The sequence below is a fragment of the Octopus sinensis genome, linkage group LG27 (genome assembly GCF_006345805.1).
Source record: "Octopus sinensis linkage group LG27, ASM634580v1, whole genome shotgun sequence".
Taxonomy (NCBI): domain Eukaryota; kingdom Metazoa; phylum Mollusca; class Cephalopoda; order Octopoda; family Octopodidae; genus Octopus; species Octopus sinensis.
Window position 1 is genome coordinate 15,417,500 of NC_043023.1, and position 25,200 is coordinate 15,442,699.

At 38.2% G+C, this 25,200-nt stretch overlaps 2 protein-coding genes across 2 annotated transcripts in view; both read left to right on the forward strand.

Moving 5' to 3' along the window:
• LOC115225237 (zinc finger protein 32-like) overlaps positions 1–25,200 on the forward strand; it is a 64,340-nt gene that overhangs the window by 19,406 nt on the left and 19,734 nt on the right. The gene's annotated exons all lie outside the window — the stretch shown is intronic.
• LOC118768137 (zinc finger protein 708-like) overlaps positions 3,537–25,200 on the forward strand; it is a 141,347-nt gene continuing 119,683 nt past the window's right edge. Inside the window, exon 1 of the mRNA XM_036514013.1 lies at positions 3,537–4,066. The gene's annotated coding sequence lies outside the window, so the exon portion shown is untranslated. The remainder of the gene's footprint in view (positions 4,067–25,200) is intronic.

Here is a 25,200-nt window from a genome sequence, read left to right on the forward strand (position 1 = left end):
ATTGCCTCTAGAGCATTGCTCATGTTCTTCCCAGAGACTGAGGGTTGTTTCTTTAAATCGTAGTGTGATTTGCCCATAAGATCGCGCCTCTGTAGTGGGAGAAGCGTGGTCCTTTGCTATTTGTAAGACCCGCAAAAGAGAAAGCAGGTCAACCCCCGACACCGAGAGCATCGACGGATGGATGAATGCGCATCCAGGCTCAGCGGTTGCGTCGGAAGTCGGGGACAAGAAATAGGAAGAAAGAATGAGAGAAAGTTGGAGCAAAAGCGTACAACTGGGGTCGCCACCCACTGCCGGAGCCTCGGGTGTTTTCGCTCAATAAATACACACAACGCCCGGTCTGGGAATCGAAACCGTAATCCTCCGACCGAGAGATCGCTGCCCTAACCACTGGTCATTGCGCCTCCACTGTTGTTGCTGTTGTTGGAGGTGTTTGTGTTGAACTTATTGTTATTGTTGTGGGTGATGTGGTTGTTATCGTGGATCTTTTCCTTTTGAACGGCACTTTTCAACACAATTTCTAGTTAAGTAAACACATTTAAACTTCGTATACTGGTAGAATGTGTTATGAAACATCATTTTTTCTTGTCTTTATTGAGAAAATTCCATATATTGTAACATATGTCGTCTTTAATTTCGAGCATTTCGGCAATTTTAACCAATCGCTGACCTCCATTGACATAAACAACATTCCGTGCTGTATGAATATGTCCCTCGTTTAAGAAACAGATTGGGTTTATTTACATTTGCGAAGAAAAAAAGATACACCCCGCTCCTAACCCTAAAATAGATTGAAATGCAATAGATCGATACTAGGGCCATAATGATGGGTGACATTTTCATTTGACACCGCTAGAAAAAAATCCCATTTTCCGTAGCGGTGTCGTTTGAAATTGTCACCCATAATTATAACCCTAGTATCTATCTATTGCATTTCAAATGGACGTCAGCGATTAGTTAAAACTTCCGAAATGCTCGAAATTAAAGTCGAAATATGTTATAACATATAGAATTTTCTCAATAAAGCCAAGAGAAAATGATGTTTTATAAACACATTCTACCAGTATACGAAGTTTAAAACTGTTTAGTTAACTAGAAATTATGTTAAAAAACTGCCGTTCAAAAGGAAAAGATCCGAATGTTGTTGTTGCCACCAACACCGCTATTGTTTACATTAATTTGAAATTTGCCAGCAAAATCTCATAAAATGGCAATGTTCTATAAGTTGTACAAGCTTTTATGCTTTATATGAAAATAAAGAAGTTAAGTATGTTATGTGACTCCGGCGTAACCGTAACCGCCAAAAACGGGTGGTGTGGCTATTCGTTACCTTGGCCCAATTCACATTTTCAAAAAATTATTATAGTTGTAAACAAACATTAACAGTTTACCACCTTAATTTCAGCATCAGACAAAAGTGAGTAAATACGAAGCGCACAACAACCGGATTGTTAGTTCGTTTCGTTGACTTCCGTGTCGGCTTTTCTATGTGTCTTCCAGTAATATTTCCCGCTCGTTCGAGTGTGTAATTAATAATGTAATACATATCTTCTTTTTAGTAAAAGCCTATGTATCTGGCTAATTGGAAAATCCAGACAGTATTGATAGTTTTAAATAATACTAGTCTGAAATCGATATTAATTCTATTGTCCAGTGAAGCACCTGGTTTTTAATTTCAATTATTTTGGTAGATAATCCATTTGCTGGTTGTGTCCATTCAAAGCTGTTTGTTGTTTTATCACAGATGTATCATTTGCTAAACATCTGTATTTGCTGTTTATTCTGTCAAAATGATACACGTTAATAATTCTGTCCATTTCAGCTTCTCAGAATAAATAATCTGCAACATCATAAAACATCAATAGCTAACTGAAACATGTGGCCAGTGATAGCACTATGATAAAAAGCAGATACAGCCTTTTGTAGACAGAATCGGCAAGGGTCATAAACTGGCGATGGGTACTACTCTAGAAGAGTGGTCCCGGTGTGCGCACTCGCGCTTGTTAGTCGTGACTAGTAGATCCTTACTTTGTGTTTTTGTTTTATTTAATTAGTTAAAAAAGAAATTATTTACTAAAGAATATGAAAACTAAAAGAATATATCCCGCACATTTTATTTGATTTGTGTAAAAAATCATATACATCGTTCTAAGAAATAATTTATTTACTTTCTTTAAAAAATTCTTTTATTTTATTCTGTAAAATCAAGTCATTTGCATACGCGCAAGTCGTTGTAGGATCGACTACTTACGACTAGCTAGCGCGTACCGGGTCCAGTCTTCGCTAGTAGTACCTATGCTTTTGTGTTTTATTTACTTTGTTTTAAAAAGAAAGACGATCTTACGGTATAAGTACCGGTGTGCTTCCGTAAGTACCGGATACATTTCAAAAAGGTGTGTTTTTATATGTGGGTGGGGGGTGGTTTAGGGTTAGGGGTGGGAGAAAAGGGTTTATGTTATCTTCAGAAATGTAAACAAGGTCACGTGTGTACCCATACCGAAGGATCGCCATTCTGTCCTGGCTCTACTCTTCATACGTCAATTCACAGAGCACTCTCTAAATTAGTGACCACACCTTCAACATATGTGAGTGCAGTTTGTTTTTATTATTAATAAAGTTACGAGAGGAAAAGTCATGATGGGTTGGTTCACTAAATTGTAGTTTATGTTTATGTTTGATCTGTTACAGAAGTTGTAACAATCATGAACATTACCTAATTTCATTAATAATAGATCTGCTCAGTCAGGGATAACCTAGGGTTAAACAGTAGTCATCATATTATTGTCCAATATCCTATAGTTGAACCCTTTATTGTTTAAACCGGCCATATCAGGCCCAGATATTCTGCATGTTTTATATTCAAACTGGCGGTATCTGGCCTCTCACACCTAACCTACATTGACATTCTAGAAATAAACAATCACATCATTGAAACCTGAAAGCTATAAGATAATGCATGATTAATTCAAAACAATTTGAGTGAAAAAGAATTACATTTAACAGAATAATCTGAACACTAAAGGGATAATGTTTTACATAATATCTGAAGGAAGAGGAACTGAAGTCCGTGTATATGTAGACATTACACAAGGTTGTATCATATAGTTTTAATAACAAAATAAATTTCAAAGACCACACCCTTTTGTTACTAACCCGGCCAAAACCGACTCTGGCTCTGTGGTAAAATGTCTTGTTTTCATAAGTTTTGAATTAAAATCTCCACCAAACCTTAGTTACAATTTATGTTCCTAACACTAGTTGAATGATAACTAAGTTCTTTATTATATTTAAAATAATTGAAAGAAACACACTGAATCTCAGCAGAAATATGGTAACAAAAGGGTTACCATAAATAAATTTCAAAGACAAATTAAAGGATTATATCCACAGTTTATCCTTATGAAGATGTAGTTATATTTTTTTTATAGTTGAATCTCTGCTTTTTAAGTTTTTCCTATATCTTCTGTTTCTGTGTCATTTCAGGAGGTGAAATGTTAGTGATACTTCATGAATATTGATCGACATAACTCTGTTTATATGATTTGTCTATGGTGGAAAACTGTGAAATATATCTTCTGAATTGATGGCAACATTTGTTTCCATCATTGCCTGGAATATTTGCTAAAGTATTTCACATTCTGTTTGGAGCGGGAGATATCTGCAAAGGTGTTTGTATCATCTTCAGATATTGATGAAGACCATAACTGCTGGGAATATCAGCAATAGAAATATATAAAAAAGGAAGCAAAATTATATTTTGTGTTTGTATACTATAGAACAATAATGAATCCTCAAGAGATGACAAAAGAAAGAAAAACGTTATTATACCGATGTGATATCTGTAAAAAGACTTATTGTAATAAGAGAAATCTCACTGTTCACAAATTCATTCATGCAGGGGGGAAGCCATATCACTGTGATGTCTGTGGTAAATCATTCTCTGATAAAAGTCACCTTACTAAACACAATTACATTCATACAAGAGCGAAACGGTATCACTGTGATATTTGTGGAAAGTCATTCTTTCAGAAGGTTCACCTTACTTCTCACAAATACAGTCATACAGGTGAGAAACCATATCAATGTGACATTTGTGGTAAATCATTCTCTCATAAAAGTAGCCTTACTCAACACAAATCCATTCATACAGGAGAGAAACCTTATCAGTGTGATATTTGTGGTAAATCATTCTCTCATAAGATTAGCCTTACTTGGCACAAATCCACTCATACAGGAGAGAAACCATATCAGTGTGATATTTGTGGTAAATCATTCTCTGGTAAAAGTAACCTTACGAATCACAAATCCATTCATACAGGTGAGAAACCATATTACTGTGATATTTGTGGTAAATCATTCTCCTTTAAGCATAGCCTTACTTATCACAAAGTCAGTCATACAGGGGAGAAACCACATCCCTGTGATATATGTGGAAAATCATTCTCTCAGAAAATTCACCTGACTTCTCACAAATTCATTCATACAGGAGAGAAACCTTATCAATGTGATATTTGTGGTAAATCATTCTCCCATAAGCACAGCCTTACTTATCACTTATCCATTCATACAGGAGAGAAACCTTATCACTGTGATATCTGTGGAAAATCATTCTCTCAGAAAATTCACCTGACTTCTCACAAATACATTCATGCAGGGGAGAAACCTTATCAATGTGATATTTGTGGTAAATCATTTTCTCAAAAGACTGGCCTTACTTATCACAAATCCGTTCATACAGGAGAGAAACCATATCAATGTGATATCTGTGGTAAATCTTTTTCATTAAAACGTAATTTAACGACTCACAAATTCATTCATACAGGTGAGAAACCATATCAGTGTGATATTTGTGGTAAATCATTCTCTCAAATGAGTAGCCTTACTTATCACAAATCCGTTCATACAGGAGAGAAACCATATCCCTGTGATATCTGTGGTAAATCTTTTTCATTAAAACGTAATTTAACTACTCACAAATTCATTCATACAGGTGAGAAACCATATGAATGTGATATTTGTGGTAAATCATTCTCTCAAAAAAGTCACCTTTCTTCTCACACATCCATTCATACAGAAGAGAAACCACATGACTGTGATATTTGTGGTAAATCATTCTCTCAGAAGAGAGGCCTTACTAAACACAAATACATTCATACAGGAGAGAAACCTCATCAATGTGATGTCTGCGGAATGTCATTCTCTCAAAGACGTTACCTTGATTCTCACAAACACATTCATACAGGAGAGAAACCCTAGCACTTTAATATCTGCAGTAAATCATTCAAAGTCTATTCATAAAGGAGACAAACCATATAACTGTGATATCTGTGGTAAATCATTCTCTTGGGAATGTGCTATATATACTCATAAATGTATTTATTCAAGAGAGAAGCCCTATCACTGTGATAACTATGCTAAATCAATCTCTGTGGAACAATATTTAGCTAATCTCAAATTCATTCATACAGGAAAGAAACCATAGCACTGTCAGTCTTTTACCATGTGGGTTAACTCAACATGAATACATTCATACAGGAGAAAAACCGTAACGCTGTGACATCAGTGATTAATCATTCTCTCGTAATTACTTAACTAAACACAAACATATTCATACAGGGTAAGATTCTGATGACTGTAATCTGTGCTAAATCATTCTCTCAATAATCTACCTTAACTAAACATATTCTTATTCATATTGATCTATAAAAATAACTGGCATAAAATAGATGTCTTATCTTTCTTTTACTTGGTTCAGTCATTTGACTGTGGCCATGCTGGAGCATCGCCTTTAGTCGAGCATATCGACCCCAGGACTTATTCTTTGTAAGCCTAGTACTTATTCTCTTTTGCCGAACTGCTAAGTTACAGGGACATAAACACACCAGCATCGGTTGTCAAGCGATGTTGCGGGGACAAACAAAGGCACACAATCGTACACACACGTGGCACGTAAAAAGCACCATCTGATCGTTGCCGTTTGCCAGCCTCGTCTGGTACCTATGTAGGTGGCACGTAAAAAGCACCCACTACACTCATGGAGTGGTTAGGAAGAGCATCCAGCTGTAGAAACACTGTCAGATCCGACTGTAGCCTGGTGCAGCCTCTTGGCTTCCCAGACTCTGGTTGAACCGTCCAACCCATGCTAGCATGGAAAACGGACGTTAAACGATGATGATGATATATACGACGGGCTTCTTTTCAGTTTCCGTCTACGAAATCCACTCACAAGGCTTTGGTCGGCCCGAAGCTATAGTAGAAGACACTTGCCCAAGGTGCCACACAGTGGGACTGAACCCGGGACCATGTGGTTGGTAAGCAAGCTACTTACCATACAGCCACTCCTACGCCTGGTGAAATAAAATACAGCAATTGTATTACTTTTTATTGAATAAATTAATTGTTTCCATTTTCCTCATTTGCTTCAACTCATTAATTATGATGTGTGTTTTCCATTCAAATAATATTGATTAAATTAATTTGTTCTATTTTCTTGTGGATGTGTCATTATCACACCAATATCTGACATTCCAGTTCCCAATTACGATCGGTTGTGTCCTCCTGGACATGTTTTGAGTCTCAGGATTTGCAGTATTTGTGATAGCAACCCACATATTCTAGAACAAACTGGAGGCCTACTGCTTTTGTCATAGTGTTTGGTGTAGAGTGGATGATACAGCCTACTTATTTTTTGCTAAATCATTCTGTAGATCCGGTTTTCATGGTCTTGTTCTTACCAGACACCAAGCAGGGATTTATGATGGGCATCTTGGTTAGAATGGCACCTGTTGTGATGAGTGTAGACTGGTCCGAGTAAAGTATGCTCCCACCGCCAATCTCTGGGGCCCCTTCCATCTGTCCTTCTGCAACGGCGCTTGCGGTGGTTTGGACATGCATGTAGGCATCCGGTGGATGAACTGAGCCGTGATGTCCTCCCAACTCCACTTCCCAACTGGCGGAAACGCATGGGCGGGCAGCTGAGGACCTGGGTTTCGATGATCAAGGAGGACCTCTCTGTGCTCACGGGTCCACAGGTGGTCTGCCTGCGCCGATGGAACCGTGACTGGCTTGCTATCTCCAGTGAACTGGCGCAGGACCGTCGTGCGTGGGCTGCCATGGTTCGAGATGCCTCGAGGGTGGTAGAAGAAGCCAACTGAACCTGCCTGGGGTGAATGTCGCCACAAGTACAAGTAAGTAGAAGAGGGTGCCATGAAATCGGTCTTTCTGTTTATCAGGTAACCCTGGCTGAGGGGCATAAGCCAAGATTATGGTTGCTAACCCATGTTGCAACACTAATCTAAGCTTAAGTATTCTATCACAGACTCTGACTACCTTGATTACCTTATCAACCCATTCTCTCTGCAAGAAGTATATCCATGCCCTCAACTCCATCAGTATTCCCTACCCAGAAAATCTTATACCTACGTTCTTTGCTTGTGAGGAACCTAGTAGAACTTCCTCTCCACCTTACTTCTTGGAAGCAGCACAAATCTACATGGCTCCATTCAAGAATCTCAACAATCTCACCAGACCTATCTTTCAATGTGCCAATTCTGAGGTTGTGGAAGGTGTGGGCCTGTAAGACCCTGGGGTGGGGGACAGCAGCATCAGGTACCTGAAAAGAAAGCTTGAATTTGACAGAACTCATAAACATACAATAGCCTTCAACCTGCATACACTACACCATTATTTTGTGCACTAAATTATCACTGCATTCCACAGGAGATAAACACTAAGTATGGATGGGGGAGCATCTAAGCCATTGGAGGTGTTCAGGGGAAAGGTATCCAATGGGGTCAGAGCATAGGGACTTCCAGTATAGGTGATGGGGGTGGGATGGGCGAACACACCAAGAATGGCAAACACTCTGGCTGCCGGTGCAAAAGAATAACAACAACAATGATAACGATAATGAGATAGAACTGGACATTTGCATTCTTAACTAGAGCTGTAAGCAACCGTATTCGGTTAGCCAAACTGTGTCAAAATTAGATAAATTATATTTGGTGTTGCTACATGATTTTACTTCACGAATGCTTTTTAGCAATTGCCATTTGGTGCATGAGAGAGTTCGATGCAGCTGCCCTCATCTGCACCTCCTGCCGTGAAGTTGGTTCATCTAGGATACCTGACAGGAAGAGATCCAGTTTTATTTTAAAGACATCTGCATCCACCCCATGCAGGTCTCACAGGTCCTTCGAGAGGATATTGAAGAGCTGTGAACCTCTGAAGCCCAGGCTATCACAGTATCTTGTCCTATATCTTGATGGCAAATTTGGAGTCCTTGGCACTATGCAGTGGCTCCCAGTTCTAGTATTTGTGTAACACTCGATGCCAATGTTTGGGACAAGTCCTAGGATCTTCCAGATGCATATTATGGCATATCTTTCTCGCCTACGCTCTAAGGAGTAGAGTCTTAATCTCTTGAGTCTTTCCCAATAGCCCATATGCTGCACAGAGGCTATCTTTGTGTAGCTTCGTTGGATTGCCTCAAGTTCTGTGATTAATTTGACACTGGATGGTTGTCCAGCGATGTTAGGGTGACAAACACAGACACATAAGCACACACACAAACATACATGTACACATATATACGACGGGCTTCTTTCCTTGCTTCCTCAGATTCGCCAACACTACACCTGATTTTCTCCCCTCCATACACACGCAAGCATCTATGTGACTCATACACTGTTCACTTCCCATACATTTGTACATTACTGCATATACTTTATACACACTTTTGACAAGTTGTGGTGCACCTGATCACTGTATACAGTAATTTCATTATTATTACTTTAAAAGTCGTGAACACAACCTAATTTCATTAATAGACCTGATCAGCCAGGGATGATTCCGGGCTAAACAACAGTGACTTATCACATTTCTGAAGATAGTAGGAAGTTATTGTCCAATATTTTGTAGTTTAACATTTTACATAATATCTGAAGGCAAAGGAACAAAAGTCTGTGTATAGAGACTAATTATTCGGGTTAAGGTTTATGTAAACAGTTTATTATTATGAAAATGTAGTAATATTTTTTATAGTTGAATCTCTGCTTTTTAAGTCTTTCCTATATCTTCTACTGTTTCTGTGTCATTTCAGAATATGAGATGTTAGTGGTATAAAGGAGTTTTTACATCAGATACATCATGAATATTGATCATCGTTTGAAGACTAATGGAAGATATTATAAATAATATATATAACCCTGTTTCTATTACAAATCTATGGTGAATAACTGTGAAATATTTCTTTGGAATTAATACGAACGTTTGTTTTCTTCATTGCCAGTATTTTACATTCTGTTTGAATTTGGAAAAATCTGTGAAGGTCTTTGTATTATCTTCAGATATTCGAGAAGATCAGATTTGCTGTAAATATAGCAGTAGAAGTATTTGAATCAACAAAGACATTTATAAAGAAGAAAAGAAAAATATATTTTGGGGTCGTATACTGCAGAAGAATAATGAATCCACCGGAGATGACAAGAGAAAGAGAAAAATTATCAGACCAATGTGATATCTGTAAAAAGACTTTTTCTAATACAGCAAATCTCACTGTTCACAAGTGTATCGATCCAAGTGGAAAGCAATATCGCTGTGATATCTGTGGTAAATCATTCTCTAAGAAAGAGCATCTTACTCATCACAAATATATTCATACAGGAGAGAAACCATATCAATGTGGTATTTGTGGTAAATCATTCTCTCATAGGAGTAGCCTTACTTGTCACAACTCAGTTCATACAGGAGAGAAACCGTATCACTGTGACATCTGTGGTAAATCGTTCTCCCAAAAAAGTCACCTTAAAACTCACAATTACATTCATACGGGAGAGAAACCATATCAATACGAGATCTGTGATAAATCCTTTTCACTAAGGAGTGATTTAACTAAACACAAACTTTCACATACTCATGAAAAGCCATATCACTGCGAAATTTGTGGTAAATCATTCTCTCGAAAATATAACCTTGATTCTCACAAATACATTCACACAGGAGAGAAACCACATCAGAGTGATATTTGTGGTAAATCATTCTCTCAAAAAGGTTGCCTGACTTCTCACAAATACATTCATACAGGAGAGAAACGATATCACTGAGATATATGTAATAAATCCTTTTCAATAAGAAGTTCTTTAACTAAACACAAACTTATTCATGCTCATGAGAAGCCATATCATTGTGATATCTGTGATAAATCATTCTCGCGTAAAAGTAATTTTAATAGACACAAATACATTCATACAGGAGAGAAACCACATCACTGTGATATCTGTGGTAAATCATTCTCTCATAACAGTAACCTTACTAAACACAAATTCATTCATACAAGAGAGAAACCACATCACTGTGATATCTGTGGTAAATCATTCTCTCATAACAGTAACCTTACTAAACACAAATACATTCATACAGGAGAGGAACCATATCACTGTGATATTTGTGATAAATCCTTTCATTAAAAAGTCATTTAATTACTCACAAACTTACACATACAGGTGAGAAGCCACATCACTGCGATATTTGTGGTAAAACATTCCCTCATAAGAATAGCCTTACTTATCACAAATCAATTCATACAGGAGAGAAACCATATCACTGCAATATCTGTGGTAAATCCTTTGTAGTGAGAAGTAATTTAACTGCTCATGAACTTACTTACACTAATGAAAGGCCATATCAATGTGATATCTGTGGTAAATCATTCTCTGGAAAAAGTACCCTTAATAGACACAAATACATTCATACAGGAGAGAAACCATATCAGTGTGATATCTGTAGTAAATCATTCTCTTAGGATTATGCTGTTTAACTAATTTTAAATGCATTCATACAGGAGAGAAGACATATTGCTGTGTTATCTGTGCAAAATCATTCTCTTAACGTAATTTAACTAAACCTGATTTATTCATATTGATCAATAACAATGCCAGTGATAAAATGGGGAATGAAATACAGCAATTGTATTACTTTTTTTGAGACAAATAAATTTTTTACATTTTCCTCATTTGCATCAACTCATTAATTATGATGTGTGTGGTTTTCATTCAAACAATTTTAATTACATTAATTTGCTGTTTTCTTGTGGATATATTATTCCGACACCATTGTATCACATTCCAGTTCCCAACGATGATCAGTTGTTCTCTGCTGGACATGCTTAGGCTATCCCACGATCTGCAGCCTATAATCTAATGAACAATATGTGTCCATAGCTTCTACTGGGTACACTACATGGAGTTTCTCCTGACATCTTTTCTACATGCCTAAAAGGGCCATCTCTGTCTTTGGTCTTTGCTAAATTTACTGAATGGTTTTTCAATCCAGATGTTGCTTCCATACCTGAAATTTGTTCTCTAATTTTGGTAGGGATTCAGCAATAAGAAGGTCATCAGCTTGGAAGAGATCCCAAGGGCAGCCAATCTTAAATTCCTCTGTTATTGCTTGCAGGACTATGATAAACAAGAGTGGGGTGAAAAACGATCCTTGGTGGACTCCTATTTTGACACTAAAATTCATGCTATACTCATTGGTGACATTTACCTTACTGACAGCATCCCTATACATGGCTTTTGCATGTCTCACCAACCACTCATCTCTCCCTAAACGACGATGCTGTGGTGATCTCATTCTTGCTCACAACATCATAAGCAGAAAGTGTAACCTCTCGAAAGATCTGTTCTTCACTCCTGCTCCAGAGCGTCGGCTGCAGGGTCACTCTGAAAAGCTCTATCTGTGACAATTTCATCTCAATCGATGGAGAATGGCTTTCTCAGTCCGGGTTGCGGATCCGTGGAAAAAGCTGCCGGATAAGATAGTGAAGATGCCAACGACCACTCGGTTCAAAGTCCCTCTTGACCAGAAATGGCCTGAACACTTTGTATGACTACCCTCCCTGTACATAATTCCATATCCCCCTACATGGCCTTGCTTTTTGCTTTTTGAGCCAAAAAATTAACTTAACTTAGCTTCTCTATTGCTCCCCAAATAATAGAGTAGGGGACTCTGTCAAAAGCTTTCTCCATGTCAACAAAATCCAAATGCAAAGATATATCTTTGACCAAGTACTTCTGCTTTTGCCTCACCAGGAAGATAGCATTGCTGGTGCTTCTAGTTGATACAATTCTACACCTTGATCCATGGAACTTACATTGATATATGAGGAGACCTATTGAGTCAAGTACATCAACAACAAAAAATCAAATGGAAATTGTAGTTGTGATACCTGTGCCGGTGGCAAGTAAAAAGCACCATCCGAACATGGCTGATGCCAGCACCACCTTGACTGGCTTCCATGCCGGTGAAAAGCACCAACCGATCATAGCCGTTGCCAGCCTTGCCTGGCACCTGTGCTGGTGGCATGTAAAATGCACCCACTACACTCACGGAGTGGTTGGCATTAGGAAGGAATTTCAGATTGGCTGCCCTTGGGATCTCTTCCAAACTGATGACCTTGTTCTTATTGCTGAATCCCTACCACAATTAGAGAACAAATTTCAGGTATGGAAGCAAGATCTGGATTGAAAAACCATACAGTAAATTTAGCAAAGACCAAAGACAGATCCTGTCAAGGAGATGGCCCTGCTCGGCATGGAGAAAAGGGCATCCAGCTGTAGAAACACTGCCAGATCAGACTGGAGCCTGGTGCAGCCATCTGGCTTCCCAGAGACCCGGTCAAACCGTCCAACCCATGCCATCGAGGAAAGCAGACATTAAGCGATGACGATGATGCAGAAACGTTAGCAGGCCGGGCGAAATGCTTAGCGGTATTTCGTCTGTCGTTGCGTTCTCAGTTCAAATTCCGCCAAGGTCGACTTTGCCTGTCATCCTTTTGGGGTCGATAAATAAAGTACCAGTTTCGCACTGGGGTCGATGTAATCGACTTAATCCCTTTGTCTGTCCCCTCTATGTTTAGCCCCTTGTGGGCAGCAAAGAATTAGATGATGATAATGATATAATTAACGGAAGATACAAGAATATTTATTGATCACTATAATTGCTTCAACACATCTTGCTTCGATCCTTTATGAGTGGAATATTGAAGAGTTGCTTTATGGGTAGCCAACAGTGTAGATGTGTCTTTTCAGGTGATTACAAGATATATTTCATTAAAATAACGTCTTTTCTTCAAAATTTCTTCTTGTTATGCGTTTGTTTTATAATTTATTGATATTATTTGATTTACAAAACACAAGGTATTAAATGTTAAGATGGCCATTTGCACCATCCGATCATGGACGTTTGCCAGCCTCACCTAGCACCTGTGCCGGTGGCATGTAAAAAGCACCAACCGATCGTGGCTGCTGCCAGCCTCCCCTGGTACCTGTGCCGGTGGCACGTAAAGAGCATGCACTACACTCACGGAGTGGTTGGCGTTAGGAAGGGCATCCTGCCATAGAGACACTGCCAGATCAGACTGGGCCTGGTGCAGCCTTCTGGCTTCCCAGACCCCAGTCGAACCATCCAACCCATGCTAGCATGGAAAACGGACACTGAACGATGATTATGCTGTGAATGTGAGATAATGAGTTGGCACAAAAGAACTACCATTTGAGACTTATCGATGCCAGTGCTATCTGGCTGCGCCCCCTTCCGTGCCAGTCACACTTGAAAAACACCCACTACACTCTTGTTGTTAAGCAACAAGACAGGTAAGGGAAATAAAAAATCTGTGGTCGTCTTGTTGCAGTCGAGGGCGCTTTCCATTGACGCACGACACCACTGGGAGGTGGCCCTTGAAGTCGCTGGAAATGGAGATCTCCAGGTCCAAATTCTTGGACGGCCCCGCTACACTCTCGGAGTGGTTGGCATTAGGAAGGGCACCCAGCTGTAGAAACTCTGCCAGATCAGATTGGAATCTGGTGCAGCCATCTGGCTCACCAGCCCTCAGTCAAAATCGTCCAACCCATGCCAGTATGGAAAGTCGATGTTAAATGATGATGAACCATTTACATTTTTACAATAGATATTTATAGGGAAGTCCCATATTGAATAATTCTAACCAATTGCATTGTAAACCACAGCAATTTTAGAACAGGACAACATTGCATAGTGCCAAAGATCCCGGCAATGACATCATGCTTCAGGACCAGCTTCTGCAACAGCCTGGGTTTCAAGGGCCCACAGCTTTTTAATATTCTCCCAAAGAGTCTGAGGAACTTGCACAAAGTAGATGTAGTGATTTTTAAATCAAAGCTGGACATCTTCCTGTCGAGAGTCCCAGATGAACCTACCTCACGGCAAGAGGTGCAAATCAGAGTAGCTATATCAAACTCCATTCTTCACCAAGTGCCACACATTAGAGGAAGTTCTTCGTAATAACATTCTAGTACAAAACGGCGGTGCATCAGCATGGCCGCAGCTCTGAGCTGAAACAAGGAAAAAAAAAATTGGTACCAAACAGATAATCAACATATTTAACAATGAAGACATTGCATGCTTTCACTTGAAATGTGACTTATCCCCACATTTCACCTATGAAATTTAATTTGTCACCCGTCATGCTACAAAGAAATTTTGCTGTTTTTCTCAACATAGGCGCAGGAGTGGCTGTGTGGTAAGTAGCGTGCTTATGAACCATAAGGTTCCGGGTTCAGCCCCATTGCATGGCATCTTGGTCAAGTGTCTTCTACTATAGCCTTGGCTTGACCAAAGCCTTGTGAGTGGATTTGGTAGACGGAAACTGAAAGAAGCCCGTCGTATATATATATATATGTGCCTGTTTGTGTTTGTCCCCCTAGCATTGCTTGACAACCGATGCTGGTGTGTTTATGTCCCCGTCACTTAGTGGTTTGGCAAAAGAGACCGATATCATAAGTACTGGGCTTACAAAAGAATAAGTCCTGGGGTTGATTTGCTCGATTAAAGGCAGTGCTCCAGTCAAATGACTGAAACAAGTAAAAGAGTATAGGCATAGGAGTGGCTGTGTGGTAAGTTTCTTGATTCTGAACCATAAGGTTCCGGGTTCAGTCCCACTACGTGGCACCTTGAGCAAGTGTTTTCTACTATAGCCTCGGGCAGACTGAAACCTTGTAAGTGGATTTGGTAGACAAAAACTGAAAGAAGCCCATCATATATATGTATATATATATATATATATATGTGTGTGTGTGTGTGTAAGTTTGTATGTCTATGTTTCTCCCCCCAACATCGCTTGACAATTGAAGCTGGTGCGTTTATGTCCCTGTAACTTAGCGGTTCGGCAAAAGTGACTGATAGAATAAGTACTGGGCTTACAAAGAATAAGTCCTGGTGTTTATTTGCTCGACTAAAGGCGGTGCTCCACCATGGCCACTGTCAAATGACTGAAACATGTAGAAGAGATAGGTTTCCCTATTTTCTTCCATATACAGTCAACTCTTGCTACTTTGCCACCCTGCGGGACTGAGCCAAAGTGGCATAGTACCGAGGGTCTGTTATCTAAACACTACATAACCAAAAATTTACTGAACATACGAATAAAAATTCATAGGGTAGGAAGTAAGGCCAATAAGAAGTTTAATGCAATGGTAAAAAGAAGACATCCATGTTTATTAAGTTCAAATTGCTTTTAGTTAATCCTAAAGCTCTCAAAAATTGTCGGCTGACTCATCTACTTTTGGCGGTTTTCGTTCATTTCATTGTCTAGCCTATCATACGCCTGCATGACCCTGGGTTCTCTGCTGCATAAACTTTCGGATAGTGCTCCATGCTCTCTGGGCATCTGCAAAACTGGTATAGTAGGGAGAGTTCACTGTATCCATATTTATTATTGAAATATCACTTCCAATGTCTAACTGAAGTTTAATATGTATTCCAATCATTTTTACGTGTACGAATTTTGTTTCTGTTCAGAGCCCTCTAGGATCTTTAATGGTTGATCTTCAGAATTTAGTTCTGCAGTGTGAATTTCTGTATCTTCAGTTGTTGTAAGGCCTTTTACCAAAAGAAGACACCTGAACATCTCAGGTGTAAATTCTTTGAGTTTAAAAATATTCACACATTCTGTTAATTGTTCCTGCGTGTGATAAAATCACCATCCTCTTTTTTCATTATGTTCCAAAACACCATCCAAGTGTTAGAGAAGTTTTATCACCGAATATGTTAGACAGTAATTCCATTGTTTCTTTAAAACAAATTTCATTGAGTTTTTTTGGGTAATGTGAAATTAAAATAATATTCATACTCAGATGGGGCTCATTTATGTCATAATAACCTTACTTTTTCTGTGTCTGACCATGTCTTACAATCTTCCTTAAAAATTACCTGCTGTAGTACAATGCAACAGTTATACCGTCCTCTGGGTTATAACTGGATTCATCGAGTCCAAAACGGCGTCTGGCAAAAATGTACTTCCCTTATCTTTGAACTTCTTTGAATAAAGCTCCAATAATTGTTGTTGTTGCTGCCTTTGTCGTTGATTTTGCAACAGTTTTAAAGAAGCTAATTAGTCTTCCATGATTTAACAATTTTGTATCACAAAAATTTGTTAACTGACCTGCAAGAGCTTCGAAACCCTCATCGCCAGATGTTGTAACATAATTGTTCCGTACAATAAATAAGATAACCAGAAAGTTGTAACAACAATCTAATGAACAAACATATCTTTTACGAACCAACATTCAATATTACTTAGGAAATAAACCAAGCGACACCTTCCGACTTCACTTGACTCTGAACTGCAAACCCACTCAGATCGTTACTATTTATACTTTACTCGGACCAGTCTATCTCTCACAAGGGGACATGGTAACTCTCATCACAACAGGTGCCATTCTAACCAGATGCCCATCATAAATCCCTGCTTGGTATCCGGTAAGAACAAGACCATGAAAACCTGCTCTACAGAATGATTTAGCAAAAAATAAGTATGATGATAATCACTTGCATGGGTTGAGCGGGGATGTGCTTGAACCATAGGTAGAGTGGGGCATTAGGCTCTTGAAAAATATTTCCCACTCTACACCCAAAACTGTGACAAACAGCAATAAGCCTCCAGCTAGTGCCAGAATATGTGGGCAGTAGCACAAAGGGTGCAGATCCTGGGATCCCTGAGTGTGTCCAGCAGAGGATAACTGATCATGGCTGGGAACTGGAGTGTAATACATTTGTGTCAAAATAATATATCCACAAGAAAACAGAGCAAATTAATATAATCAATATTGTTTGAATAAAAAACACAAATCGTAATTAGTGAGTTGATGCAAATGAGGAAAGTGTGAAAAATGAATTTATTTTGTAAAAAGTAATACATTTGCTGTATTTTATTCAGCAGGACATCTGTTTTATCATTGATATTGTTATTGATTAATATGAATAAGTATATGTTTAGTTAAGGTAGATTATTGAGAGAATGACTTAGCACAGATTACACAGTCATAAGAATCTTCTCCTGTATGAATATGTTTGTGTTTAGTTTATTATTTCTCTCTATGAAAGAATGACTTGTCACAGATGTCACAGTGATATGATTTCTCTCCTGTATGAATGTATTTGTGATGAGTTCAATATTGTTCCACAGAGAATGATTTACCTCAGGTATCACAGCAATAGAGTTTCTCTCCTGTATGAATACGTTTATAAGTATATACAGCATATTCACAATAGAATGATTTGCTGCAGACATCACAGTCACATAGTTTCTCTCTAGTGTGAGCAGACTTGTAATTAATTAAACATTTTCTTAAACAGAATGATTTACTGCAGATACTACAGTGCTATGGTTTTTCCCCTGTATTAATGCATTTGTGTCCATTTAAGTACCTCTTTTGAGAGAATGATTTACCACAGATATGGATTCTCGTGTGTATGAACGTGTTTGTGATCAGTTAAATATTTTTTTAAACAGAATGACTTATCACAGATATCGCAAGAATATGGTCTCTCTGCAGTGTGAATGTATCTATGAGAGGTTAAACTGCTTCTAGAAGAAAATGATTTACACAGATATATCACAGGGATATGGATTGTCTCCTGTATGTGTGTATTTGTGATAAGCAAGGCGACTTTTTTCAGAGAATGCTACACCACAGATATCACAGTGATATGGTTTCTCTCCTTTATGAACTGATTTGTGATAAGTAAGGCCACTCCTATGAGAGAATGATTTTCCACATATATTGCAGTGATATGGTTTCTCTCCAGTATGAATAGGTATATGAGAAGTGAGGCTGCATTTCTGAGTGAATGATTTACCGCAAATATCACAGGGATATGGCCTCACATTAGTATGAATGAGTTTGTGAGTAGTTAAATAACTTTTTAATGAAAAGGATTTATCACAGATATCACACTGATATGGTTTCTCACCTGTATGAACTGATTTGTGATTAGTAAGGTGACCTTTTTGAGAGAATGATTTACCACAAATATCACATTTATATGGTTTCTCTCCTGTATGAGTGTATTTGTGATAAGTAAGGCCTCTCCTTTGAGTGAATGATTTACCACAAATATCACAGGGATATGGCCTCTCATGAGCATGAGTGAGTTCGTGAGTAGTTAAATGATTTTTAATGAAAAGGATTTATCACAGATATCACACTGATATGGTTTCTCACCTGTATGAACTGATTTGTGATGTGTAAGGTGACCTTTTTGAGAGAATGATTTACCACAAATATCACATTTATATGGTTTCTCTCCTGTATGAGTGTATTTGTGATAAGTAAGGCCTGTCCTTTGAGTGAATGATTTACCACAAATATCACAGGGATATGGCCTCTGATGAGCATGAGTGAGTTCGTGAGTAGTTAAATGACTTTTTGATGAAAAGGATTTATCACAGATATCACACTGATATGGTTTCTCACCTGTATGAACTGATTTGTGATATGTAAGGTGACCTTTTTGAGAGAATGATTTACCACAAATATCACATTTATATGGTTTCTCTCCTGTATGAGTGTATTTGTGATAAGTAAGGCCTGCCCTTTGAGTGAATGATTTACCACAAATATCACAGGGATATGGCCTCTCATGAGCATGAGTGAGTTCGTGAGTAGTTAAATAACTTTTTAATGAAAAGGATTTATCACAGATATCACACTGATATGGTTTCTCATCTGTATGAACTGATTTGTGAGTAGTAAGGTTACATTTTTGAGAGAATGATTTACCACAAATATCGCAGTGATGTGGCTTCTCACGTGTATGTGTAAGTTTGTGAGTAGTTAAATAAGTTTTTGATGAAAAAGATTTACCACAGATATCACACTGATATGGTTTCTCACCTGTATGAACTGATTTGTGATAAGTAAGGTGACCTTTTTGAGAGAATGATTTACCACAAATATCACATTTATATGGTTTCTCTCCTGTATGAGTGTATTTGTGATGAGTGAGGCTACATTTCTGAGTGAATGATTTACCACAAATATCACATTTATATGGTTTCTCTCCTGTATGAGTGTATTTGTGATAAGTAAGGCCTGCCCTTTGAGTGAATGATTTACCACAAATATCACAGGGATATGGCCTCTCATGAGCATGAGTGAGTTCGTGAGTAGTTAAATAACTTTTTAATGAAAAGGATTTATCACAGATATCACACTGATATGGTTTCTCATCTGTATGAACTGATTTGTGAGTAGTAAGGTTACATTTTTGAGAGAATGATTTACCACAAATATCGCAGTGATGTGGCTTCTCACGTGTATGTGTAAGTTTGTGAGTAGTTAAATGAGTTTTTGATGAAAAAGATTTACCACAGATATCACACTGATATGGTTTCTCACCTGTATGAACTGATTTGTGATAAGTAAGGTGACCTTTTTGAGAGAATGATTTACCACAAATATCACATTTATATGGTTTCTCTCCTGTATGAGTGTATTTGTGATGAGTGAGGCTACATTTCTGAGTGAATGATTTACCACAAATATCACATCGATATGGTTTCTCTCCTGTATGAATGGATTTGTGAGTAGTTAAATAACTTTTTAAAGAAAAGGATTTATCACAGATATCACACTGATACGGTTTCTCACCTGTATGAATGTATTTGTGAGAATCAAGGGAACTTCTATGAGAGAATGATTTACCGTAAATACGACATTGATATGGTTTCTCTCCTGTATGAATGGATTTGTGTTTAGTAAGGTTATATTTTTTAGAGAATGATTTACCACAGATATCACAGTGACGTGGTTTCTCTCCAGTATGAGTGTATTTGTGATGAGTAAGGTAACTTTTTTGAGAGAATGATTTATCACAAATATCACAGTAATATTTCTTTCCACCTGGATCAATACATTTGTGAACAGTGAGATTTCCCTTATTAGAAAATGTCTTTTTACAGATATCACATTGGTCTGATAACTTTTCTCTTTCTTTTAACATTTCCAGACCATTCATTATTGTTCTGTAGTATACAGACAGAAAATATATTTCCCCCTTCTTCTTTATATATATCTTCTACAGCAAATCTGATCTTGAATATCTGAAAATGATACAAACACCTTTCCAGATTTTCTCACGTTCAAACACAATGCAAAATACTTTTGTAAATATTCCTGGCAATGAGGAAAACAATTGTTGCTATCAATTCAGAAGAAATATTTCACCGTTATTCACCATAGATATATTATATAAACAGAGTTATTATCTATTATTTATAACGGCTGACATTCGTTTTTAAAACATGATCAATATTCATGATGTATCTCACGTAAAACTCCTTTATACGAGTATCTGAAATGACACAGAAACAGTAGAAGATATAGGAAAGACTTAAAAAGCAAAGGTTTAACAATAAAAATTATAACTACATTTTCATAATGATAAACTGTGGATATAAACTTTTACCCGAATAAATTACACTTTAAAATGATACTCATGACACAAGACATTACTTTCGTCTATAATGACCTGAGTCATAAATCTAATACTTTCTCTAGTTTAGTTTCAATGCACCCAAACAAACAAAAGGAAAAGCAGTGTAAATAACGGACAGAGTCAAAACTATTGAAAAGGTTGCAAGACGCAATGAAAATTTTAGGAAAAAAGGAAATAAGTAAGAAATAACTGCAAAATTTTACCGATGAGTGTGCTAAATTATAAGGCATCAACCACAGTGAAAATTTTGTTGATCCAACAAATGCATTGGTGCACATACAGACGATAGAGAGATTGTGGGGGTCAGTTAAGAGATCAGTTGTTCGCCCAGGCATTCGTGCCTGTTACTTAAAGCAATACCTCTCCAAGTTCCTATTTATGGAAAGCATCAAACCTGCTGCCAAGAAAATACACGTATTCTTATTGGCAGCAGCAAGTCTTTATCTTGATAATTTTTTCCTCCAACTCATCTCATTTCTTTATCATCAATGTCGATGGACCACTCAAAGAGGTATGTATACATTATCATTTTCGTAACATAATTTCTGTAGTATTTCAAGATGTTTCTGACACGTATTTTGATTCATATAGCGAAGATCTGACATTTCTTCACTTGTTCCACTTTTTTTTTTTTTTTTGCGAAATATGTACAAAAATACGGAGTTTATGATTCATGTGTGAGTGTGTGTTCTTGATACTCGTTTAGAACAAGTAGTTTTACACCAATTACACTATTTTTTCTTAGTTTAAAGGCCGTGGACTGAAGATGTGAAATTTCCGAAGCCTCTCCCCCACCCCCCTTTCGCGAGCGCGCATTTTTTTTTTATCATATTCGTTTAGAGCAATTTGTTTTACACCTATTACGCTATTTTTGTTTTTGTGCCCGGGTCAGACGGTTTCGGAAATTCCCGATGTAAATTTCCGAGGCCTCTCCCCCACCCCTCTTTCGCGAGTGCGCATTTTTTTTGTCATATTCGTTCATATTTTTTTTAGTTTCTTTGAATGGTGTAACGCTTTAGTTTAACAGTTAATTCTATTCGCCAATAAATGTCTTTAATTAAGCCAAGAAACTTTGGATTTTACTTGGCATGGCCATGAAAAAGCACCGAATTTTTAGCTTTTTTTTTTTTATTACAGTAGATATTCCATTTGCTGACTGTGTCGATTCAAAGCCGTCTATTGATTTATCATAGAGGTATTATTTGCTAAACATCTATATTTGCTGTTCCTGTCGAAATAGTCCACGTTAATTATGTCTGATTTTTGCTCCTGTGAATAATCTGCAATCTAATAAAACAGAAATAGCTGACTGCAACATGAGGCCAGTGGTACCGCGATGATAAAATAAAATACACAAACGTATTCAACACATGTGAATGCAGAATTTCTTTAAAAGATTTACATTATTAATAAGGTTACAAAAGGAAAAGTCGTGGTGGGTTGGTGTTTAAATTATAGTTGTGTTTATGTTTGACGTATTCTAAAAGTCAGGACAGTCGGGAACACAAGCGAATTTCATTAAGAGGTCTGCTCAGTCAGGGGTGACCATGGGCTAAACAACAGTGACTTACCACGTTTCTGAAGATAGTAGAATATTATTGTCCACCGTTTTGTAGTTTAACATTTTCCATAATATCTGAAGGTGGAGGGGTTAAACTAAAGCGTTACACCATTCAAAGAAACAAAAAAAAAATGTGTGTAATAGGTGTAAAACAAGCCAATGTGGTTAGCCATGGATGGCTTCTAAACTTCCTTTAGTTTAACCGAATTAACATCGATGTCAAACTAGCAACTTTTAAAACTTTTTACTTTTCTTTGGAGTTTCCAATTAGCCAGGTTAATCGGCTTCTGCTAAAAAATAAAATATATATTACATCTTACCTGTTTTGATAAGTAGATCATATGTTACGATAATTAGATTAATGTGAATTAATGTTAATTACACGAAAGAGCAATTAACGGGAATATAGTTTAAAGACACTTTAAAAGTCGGCATGGAAAGTCAACGAAACGAACAAAAATATCCTGATGTTGTATACCTCGTATTACTACACATTTGTCGGATGATAAAACTGAGTTGGTAAATTTTTTATGTTTTATTATTGCTATAATTACTATTTAAAATTTTGAATTGTAAGAAAAAAATCCAAATGATGGCAAAAGATACAAAACTAAAGCTTATTTTCCAGTCGATTGCTACTTTTACGCTGTTCTGTCGTCGAACCCGTAAGTTACAGGGACGGAAAGAAACGAATACAGCTTATCAGAGTGATGTTGGATGAGGATAGGGGGAAAGATGCAGGCATCAGTGTTCGAAAACCATTTTTGGTTTGTTTATATTCCAGTAACTTAGTTGTGCAATGGAAGAGGGCGGGGGTAAAGAATACGCACACCACCCGTTTACGGTGTAAGCCTAACCCATGGGTCGCAGGAGGCGGAAGAGGTCAAGCAGGACGCACGTGTGGTCATCGACGAAGGGACAGTTCTATTTCTTTATTACCCACTAGGGGCCACGAAGAGGGAACATTACAAAACATGGGGGACATAAAACAATGCGATTAAAATTATGATTAAATGAATGTTAAAATGAAAAAATGATAACATGAAAGCGATGCTAACGGCCCCCTCCGCCAGCATCACTTACCTTTCCGTTTCCTATCACGATTCCAAAGTCTTTCACCTCACCTTTCATTTCTCTCTCATACCTCTCTATCATATCATCCTTCATATATGCTGAGAAACAATTTATACGTAGTTCATTACACTTGCTCATCAAAGAGCCCATAAGTTCAAAATCGAACACCGCATAGCTTCCGTCCTCATACTCCTGCCATACATTGTCTTCAAAAAGCCTTCTTGCGTTCTCTGTATCCCCCTTCCTCACAACACATAAAAAGTAGGACTGGGGCCTTTGTATGTTCTGTGTGTCTGTTTTCGTTTTTCTTGTAGGCGGGGAGTGGGTGGGATTGCTGTTTGCAGGGGCAGGATGGGTCTCCAAGGGTGTGGGTGGTGTTGGGGTGGGTTGGGGCTTCGCACAGTTTTTCCTTTTCTCTTCTTTCTGCCCTCCTCACACTCTTTTTGCATCTCCTCCTCCTCTGTCGTTTCCCTTTCCGTCTGCTTCTCTTTAATTTCTTCCTTTTTTGGGGCCTCCTCTTTTGGAGCTTCCTCAACGATTTCCTTTTCTCTTGGTGGGGGAGGGCAGAAGGCTCTTATGTGGCCCCTCAGGCCACACTTGTAACAACGTGGAGCTCTGCCCTCCACCCACACTCTCATAATCACGTCTCCCAATTTAATGCTCTCCGCCAGGTCCACCAGTACCTCGCTCTCCGCCTGCACGTTCAGCTCCACTGTTACGCCTCTCCAGCCCTCGGTCCTGACCGAGGCATGGAGAATATCCACTTTCTCCTCGTGGCCGCTGATCACAGCCGCCACAATCCATTCAGCCTCAACGTTTGGTGGCACTCCCTCCACCCTTACTCGTGTAATCCTTCTATTCAAGTACGTAGGTAAAAGTGTTACCTTTTCTGACTTCACCACCTTCACCGCCATCTTCCTCGCTGCAGTCTCACTTTTAAAATGTACCACTACAGTACCGTACTTCGATCCTCGAGTCAGAAAAATGATTTCCTCCTCCGATCTTCTCAGGGCCTCCTCTATCCATTCCATGTTTACGATCTCTATTTTCTTTCTTTCGTTCACGAACACCCTGTAAATTATGGTCCTCTTATTGTACCATTCCTTTCTCTTTGGTGGTGGTTCCAGTTCCACCTCGCCGCTGTCCTTCCTCATATACCTCTGGAAACCTGGCAATTTTTCTAGGTTTATTTCTTTTTCCTGTTCCGTGTTCTTTTTTGCAACTCCTGCGTACGTTTTCCTGTTTTGTGTCTCCACATTATTTACATCACCGATTTGCTCGTCTTCAGAGTTTGATGTCTCCGACAAGCTCTCAAATATCCATTCTTCCTCTGACTCCTCCACTAGGGAGTGGTTATCCATCTCCTCCCGCTTGACAGGCCAAAACGGCCGTCAAAACAGAAAAAGTGTAACGCGCAGAACCAGCGGAACGCGAAACCGCTTTAGCGCCATTCAAAATTTCCACAACAACAACAATTCTTTTTGATCTTTTTTACCGAATTTTACGAGCGTAAACAAAAAACACGACCGAGTGAGTATCGACTAAAGGCACTGCTCCAGCATGGCCACTGTCAAATGCCTGAAACATGTAAAATAGATAGGTTTCCCTATTTTCTTCCATGTATCCATATTTATTATTGAAATATCACTTCCAGTATCGAACTGAAGTTTAATATTTATTCCAATCATTTTTACGTGTACAAATTTTCTCATTTGGGAGTCGAATTTTGTTTCTGTTGAGAGCCCTCT